Source organism: Tupaia chinensis, unplaced genomic scaffold (genome assembly GCF_000334495.1).
Source record: "Tupaia chinensis unplaced genomic scaffold, TupChi_1.0 Scaffold000671_1, whole genome shotgun sequence".
In the NCBI taxonomy this organism is placed as follows: domain Eukaryota; kingdom Metazoa; phylum Chordata; class Mammalia; order Scandentia; family Tupaiidae; genus Tupaia; species Tupaia belangeri.
In genome coordinates this window covers 33,379-40,042 of record NW_006160193.1, presented here as the reverse complement: position 1 = coordinate 40,042, position 6,664 = coordinate 33,379, and the positions used below count along the sequence as shown (strand labels likewise).

At 51.4% G+C, this 6,664-nt stretch overlaps 1 protein-coding gene across 1 annotated transcript in view; it reads right to left on the bottom strand.

The window, feature by feature from the left end:
- BDKRB1 (bradykinin receptor B1) overlaps nt 1-6,664 on the bottom strand; it is a 10,331-nt gene extending 3,667 nt beyond the window's left edge. Inside the window, 1 exon segment of the mRNA XM_027776367.1 lies at nt 6,438-6,664. The gene's annotated coding sequence lies outside the window, so the exon portion shown is untranslated.

The window sequence follows — 6,664 nt, the reverse complement described above, 5'->3', positions numbered from 1 at the left end:
GCCCCCAAACAAAAACCCCCTAAAAAAAAAAAAAAAAAAAAAAAAAAAAGATACCAGGCTGTCAGAAATGTCATGATGTAGCTTTTTTTTCTTTCCTCCCCTCCCCCTAGAGATTTTTGCTTTAGGGCGCTTGCACTCACCAGAGAGACAGGGACAAGAAATCTGTCCCCCCACCAGGGGGGATAGCCATGCCACAATCCCTTCTCTTCCAGTCTCCTCTGGGGATTTTGGGCATGCACACACATGTGCCTGGTGTGAGTTTCAAGCCTCTGGGTCCGAGATCTGAACCACAGTTGGCCATGTGGGAGTCCAGCAATGGAACCATTACACCACCTGCTGGTCCAAGATGATGTCTTTTTTCTATGCAAAAATGCGTCATGACTTTTCCGACGACCCAGCATTATGTAAGAGAGAGGTCATCTTGGGAAAGTCTACGTGGCTGTGTGACCTTGGGCAAGTCACTTCGTGTCTCTGAGCCTGATGTCCTCAAGAGTCCCACCTAGCTGTGCCATTCTGTCATGTCATGCATACCCAGTTACCCACATCGAGGTATAATTCACCGCTTCCTCATGTATCCACAGAGCAAGTATTTACTGAGCACCTACTACGCGCCGGCATTATTCTGGATGCAGTCTTCCCCTTAGTGGGGGGCTGGAACTGCGGAGAGGCCAGATCCTATGGCTGCTACCTACGGTGTATGGTTTAATGAATGTTTGCAGAGCTCAGCCTACTGTCTTTTGTCACAGCACGGGGGGGAGCCAGTGCACCCGGCCAGCCCCATTTCCTAGGTGTCCCTGGTCCTAACGTGTATTGGAGCCCTTCCTCAGATGGCCCAGGCCCCAGGCCTTAGCCTTCTGTGACATGGCTCTGCACACCAAGAAGCCCTGCAAGGTGTGTTGGTCTCACCACCCTTCCCCCAGCCTGGTTGCAGCCCAGACCAACCTTGAACGTGGCCTGTGCCCCACTGAAAACAAGGTGCTGGGCTCCCTGACTGCGTGCCTGGGACAAAGGACAGGCATTGGCATCCCACTGTGCAGACAGGGAAACTGAGACAGAGGGAAGTGGGTGATCAGAGCCAGCCTGTTTGCTCACGGCTCTTCCAGGCCCAGCTCGGATCCCAGGCCCCTTCCACACAGCAGGCTCGGGCTGCACAGAGAACGGGTCTGGCCGTGAGCCCTGCATCACCAAACCGTGCGATTCTGGCAGGCTGGATGGCTTCCCTCAGCTTCGGTTCCTCATCTGTAGACTGGGAATGCCGGTGGCTACTACACAAGGTCCCTGTGCAGTGTGAACGAGATCGTGTGTGTACAATCCCTTCCCAGCTACAAAGCACCCCCCACGAGGCACTGATGCTGCTGAACACGACAGCAAGGACAGCGCCATGGTGTCACTCAGTAGGAAGGCGCGTCGCGGAGTATCCTGAGCCATGGAGGGTAGGCGGCCTCCTCGCTGGACCACCACGGTGTGGTTACACGCTTGGAAAGCACCTGTGGAGGCCCCTTTTCCTCTTTTCTGAACTGGGGGCCGTTCGAGGATCATCTGGGACTCAACGCTCCAGGAAACCAAGGTGCTACCTTCCGGGGGCTGAGTTCCAGGAGAGCCTGACTCTCGGCTGGGAGATTCCCATCCACCACCAGCCTCAGAGCTCTCACCACCAGGAGGTTTAGGGAACTGGAAGAGGAGAGGGGGCTCATTCTGCAGGTGGAGAGAGCCCCTGCGTGGGGTCTGCTTTGCCCCCTCCTCTTCCTTCTCCAGGCAAACGTCCTTGAAATTTGGAGGTACCATGGGATACACGGGTGGAGGTCTGTGTCTCCTCTGGGGGGGGGGTGCCTGGACATGAAAGGATGGCTCAGGGGGAGGAGGAGGCAGAGGAGGGGTGCTGGATCCCATGTCCTCTGGGGAGAGCACAGAGGTTGTCCAAAGGCAGGGGCTGCTAGGTGGTCAGGCCTGGCCAGAACAAGGGATGGGGGTAACCTGGGGATATGGGCTGCAGGAGTGTGGGGGGCAGGACAATGGCTCCCACGTCCTAGTCCCTGGGTCCGGCCAATGTGTCCCCTTTCATGCCAAAGGGACTTTACAGATCTGATAAAGGATCGTGAGGTAGGGAGATGGTCTGGGACCATCTAGACGGCTCAGTGTGCTATCAAGGGTCCTTATTGGTGTGAGGGGGTAGAGTTAGGGAGTCGTTGAAGATGCATCATGGCTGGCTTGAAGGCAGAGGAAGAGCCTCGAGGCAAGCAATGCGGCAGCCTCTAGGAGCTGGGGAAGGCCGGAGCTCATTCTGCCCAGAGCCTTTGGAAGGAACCAGCACTGCCCATGCCTTGAACTGGGCCCGGAGAGACTACAGGCTTCTGACCTCCGGAAGATAAGCTACGTAGGTGCCAACAGATGGTGTGGAGGCTAAGGAAGCTGGATCTCATATGGCAATTTCAGGGTTCAAGTCCCGGACCCAGCAGCTTGGAAAAGCACACTAGATTCGTGTGCATGAATGCCCAAAATCCTGAAAGGAAGAGAAGGGACTGTGGAGTGGCCAGCCCCCTGGGAGGTGATTTCTCACTTTCTCACTCGCTCTCTTTCTCTCTCTCTCCGCCTTCTCTGGAGAGCACACACTATAGCAAACTAAACAAATAAACAAATGACAACAACAACAACAACAACAACAAAACCCCCAAGAGTGTGTTGTTTTGAGCCTCTACATTTATGGTAATTTTCAAAGCATAGAGAAATAGAAAACTCATGGGGGCAGGCGGGAGGCTGCCTGGCCCCTGCACAGGGTCTGGGGATCACCACCTCCACAGGAATGTCAGCTCATGCCCGATGGGGTCTGCACCCTGCCCGGCCTCCCCCTGTCAGGTAGGGCAGCCCGTGTCTGCACAGGCCGGGTTTATTCTGGAAGTGGCTGTTCATGCCAGCAGTTGCCTGTATTTGCAAAACTGGCCAGAGAGGAAAACCTTCATTGGTTCTGAGCTTTCGCTTCAGACACTTAGTAGGTGCTCAGTTAGTAACAGTTGTTGACATTATTAGCAATAATTGAGCCTATCTGAAACATCAAAAGTGACATTGGGCAGGTTTCCTACAGATGACAGTGCTGTGATTTCTAGGTAGATTCAGGTATTTTCTGAATTCTTCACAGTTTAATGCTGGCACGTGCTACGTGGGAGAAAAAGTGACTTTTTTCAATAAATTAGGCTTCTTCAAATTAACTCCAGCTTCAATAGTGAGGTGATGATAAAAACATTCAGAATACAGACACAAATGTTAAAGAATACCCACACGGTCACAAAATAAGAGGCTATTTTCAGGCCACAAGTAACCCAACCAGTTACTGGCCTTATGAAATCTTGTAAGCCACCTTCAGCCTGACTGGATTTTTCTAAATCAGAATTTGCAGATCATAACTGGTTGGAGTCCGTGCAAGTCGCCAACCGTTGTACCTTGCCCGGACACGTTCATCTGACCTCGATTTGGAGAACTCCTGGAACCTTCCCAAACTATTTCAAATACTCTCCCTCCTCCTCTTCCTATTCTGGAAAAATGATGAAAACCCAAACTACGCGTGGATTAAAAGTCTCTTAAGTTGATTTAGAATTATTATTATTATTTAATGTGCATTTACATAAGTAGAGACTTCTACAATACATAGGTGTAAAGGAACACTTTTTATTCCTTTTAAAAAGACTGTTCTATTTTATTCTCATGAGAGGAAAAACAGACAGTCATTTACTTACTCAGGCTCACAACTCCGGCTGGGTTTTCTGAAGGCAGGAGTCCTTCCTGGAGGGGTCTTCTGCCTAGGAACTCTCTGTGGAAATGCGGCAGCCCCAGTCCTGTAACCTACACTCCAGTGACGTCATTGGGGGATTGCCGAGAAAGTGAGTCTTCCAGGGGGAGGAAGCGAGCTGGGGTCTGGAATGGAAATCCACTTTCCTTTCTCTCTGGGCTGTGGCGATGGTAAGAGATGATTCAGCCACCATCTCCCTTGACTTGAGTAAGATCTGGGGAGGCCTGCCATCCCTGCCTGAGAAGCAGTCAGTGGCAAACACGCCCCCAAAATACATCTTGGCATCTCTGACTCCCCACAACGCTCACAAAGGATCACACGTGGAGTGAGGACTCTCCCCATTCCCAGTTGGCTCAGATGTCCGTGATCGGGCTGCAGCTTTCGTGGGAGCTGTCTTGAATTGCCTCCTTTTGAATTTTGGTCATGCAGGACACATCGCCAAGAATCCATCCATGTGGACCCCGTTATACAAACAGTGAGCTAGGGAAGGTTTGACTCATGCAATGCTCAGAGTTGAGTAAGATCAGATGCGCTTTTCCCTAATCTCTCTTGGCAGATCTGACATTGGCTACAGGGCGCGTGCGCTTGCCAGAGACGTGAACCCCTATGTATCAGGGTGAATTGCTCGAGGTCTCAGGTTGCAGACAGTAGACTTTAGGCTCTCTTTGAGAGTCGGGCTGTGAGAGCCTCCGTCTGCACGCCACTCGCCTGCTAGCTTCGCTTCGAAACTGGAGCTGCTGGAACTGCTTTTGGCTCCTTCCCTGCACACAGGAAATCCCATCTACACCACAGTCCAGACTTCTAGAAAAGTTCCCCCCATAGGTGGCATAGTGGTCAAGGCACTGGATTCCCACATGGTTGGAGTTCCAGACCCGGTGACTTGAAACTCATGCCGGGCACATGTGCGTAGTGCCCAAAACCCCGAGAGGAGAATGGAGGAAATGGGGTTGTGGGGTTGTGGTGTGGCCATCTCCCCTGGGCGGTGATTTTCCGCTTTCTCTCTCTCTGTTTCCTGTCTCTCTGGTGAGTACACATACCTGTAGCAAAAATCTCTTTCCAAAAAAAAAGGAAAGTGACCCCCACACATGTAGAACAGAAGCCATTCCCTTCATCTTCAGAATGTGGCCTCTTTTTAGTTTTCTTTCTCTTTCTTACTTGTTTTCATTTTAAAAAAAAGGTTTACTTACTTATTTATTCCATGAGAGAACAAAAGAGCCAGGGAGAGAGAGAGAGAGACAGAGAACCCTCATGCTGTCATCCAACCCCGCTCAACCAGCCAAGACCGTGGCACGCATGCGCACACGGTGAGTCCCGGCAGGCCCAGGACCCCAGCAGCCCCACTCTCGCTCCCCCCACATGGTTGGAGTTCCAGACCCGGTGACTTGAAACTCATGCCGGGCACATGTGCGTAGTGCCCAAAACCCCGAGAGGAGAATGGAGGAAATGGGGTTGTGGGGTTGTGGTGTGGCCATCTCCCCTGGGCGGTGATTTTCCGCTTTCTCTCTCTCTGTTTCCTGTCTCTCTGGTGAGTACACATACCTGTAGCAAAAATCTCTTTCCAAAAAAAAAGGAAAGTGACCCCCACACATGTAGAACAGAAGCCATTCCCTTCATCTTCAGAATGTGGCCTCTTTTTAGTTTTCTTTCTCTTTCTTACTTGTTTTCATTTTAAAAAAAAGGTTTACTTACTTATTTATTCCATGAGAGAACAAAAGAGCCAGGGAGAGAGAGAGAGAGACAGAGAACCCTCATGCTGTCATCCAACCCCGCTCAACCAGCCAAGACCGTGGCACGCATGCGCACACGGTGAGTCCCGGCAGGCCCAGGACCCCAGCAGCCCCACTCTCGCTCCCCCTGCACCACTCTGCCCGGTGTTTTTGTTCTGTTTCCCTGTCACTGCCACTTCCAGGGGGTTAGGCTGCACTTTCACATTTTCTAGTAGTTTTCTTCTCTTGCTGGAGATACTAAAATTGTGAAAATGGGGGGAAAAAGCCAACAATGTGAAAGTCAGTAGCAGGTGCGTGTTCTAGGGAGGAAGCTGGACTTGCCTCTGGGACATCCCCTCCTATCAGGAGAAGCCACTTCGTGGCATGGTTTTACTCACACAGAGGTGAGGGGCACGCGTCTCATCCTGCAGGGGGTAGATTTTCACCAGAGAAAGGCTCCACATCCCAGCCCTTCTCTTTCTTCTTCTTCTTCTTCTTCTTTTTTTTTAGAGAGATTTTTGCTGTAGGGTGTGTACCCTTGACAGAGAGACAGAAAGTGAGAAATCACCCCCAGGGGCCAGGGGAGGCCACGCCACAATCCCTTCTCCAATCTTCTCTTGGGATCGTGGGCATACACGCACATGCTCCTGGTGGTGAGGTTTAAGCCACTGAGTCTGGGACTCGAACCATGGTCTATTACATGGGAGTCCCTCAATGTAACTATTATGCCATCTGCTGGTCCCCAGTCCTTCCCTTAAAATAAAATAAAATAAAATAAAATAAAATAAAATAAAATAAAATAAAATAAAATTGCTCTAAGGCACATGTGCTCACAGAGAGAGACAGGGAAAAAGAAAAAGGCAGAGAGGGAGGTGAGAAAGCACCCCCTGGGGGTGGCCCATGACCAACTTCCCTCCATTCTCCTCTCAGGCACGCATGGACACACTTACCCCTGGCGTGGTTTTCAAGCTGCTGAGTCTGGGACTCGAACCATGGCTGTGTGGGGTCAAGCTGCCTTAACCGTCATGGCTCCTGCCCTCTCCCTTTCGTACACCGGTTGGGGCTTGCTAGGCGGTTGGCTTCTCTCCACTGCAGTGTGCTTAGACTGGACTGTTTCCGGAAGCCTTTGTTCTTGGGCGGGAGAGGATGAGACCAGCTCAGCCAGGACAAGAGATGA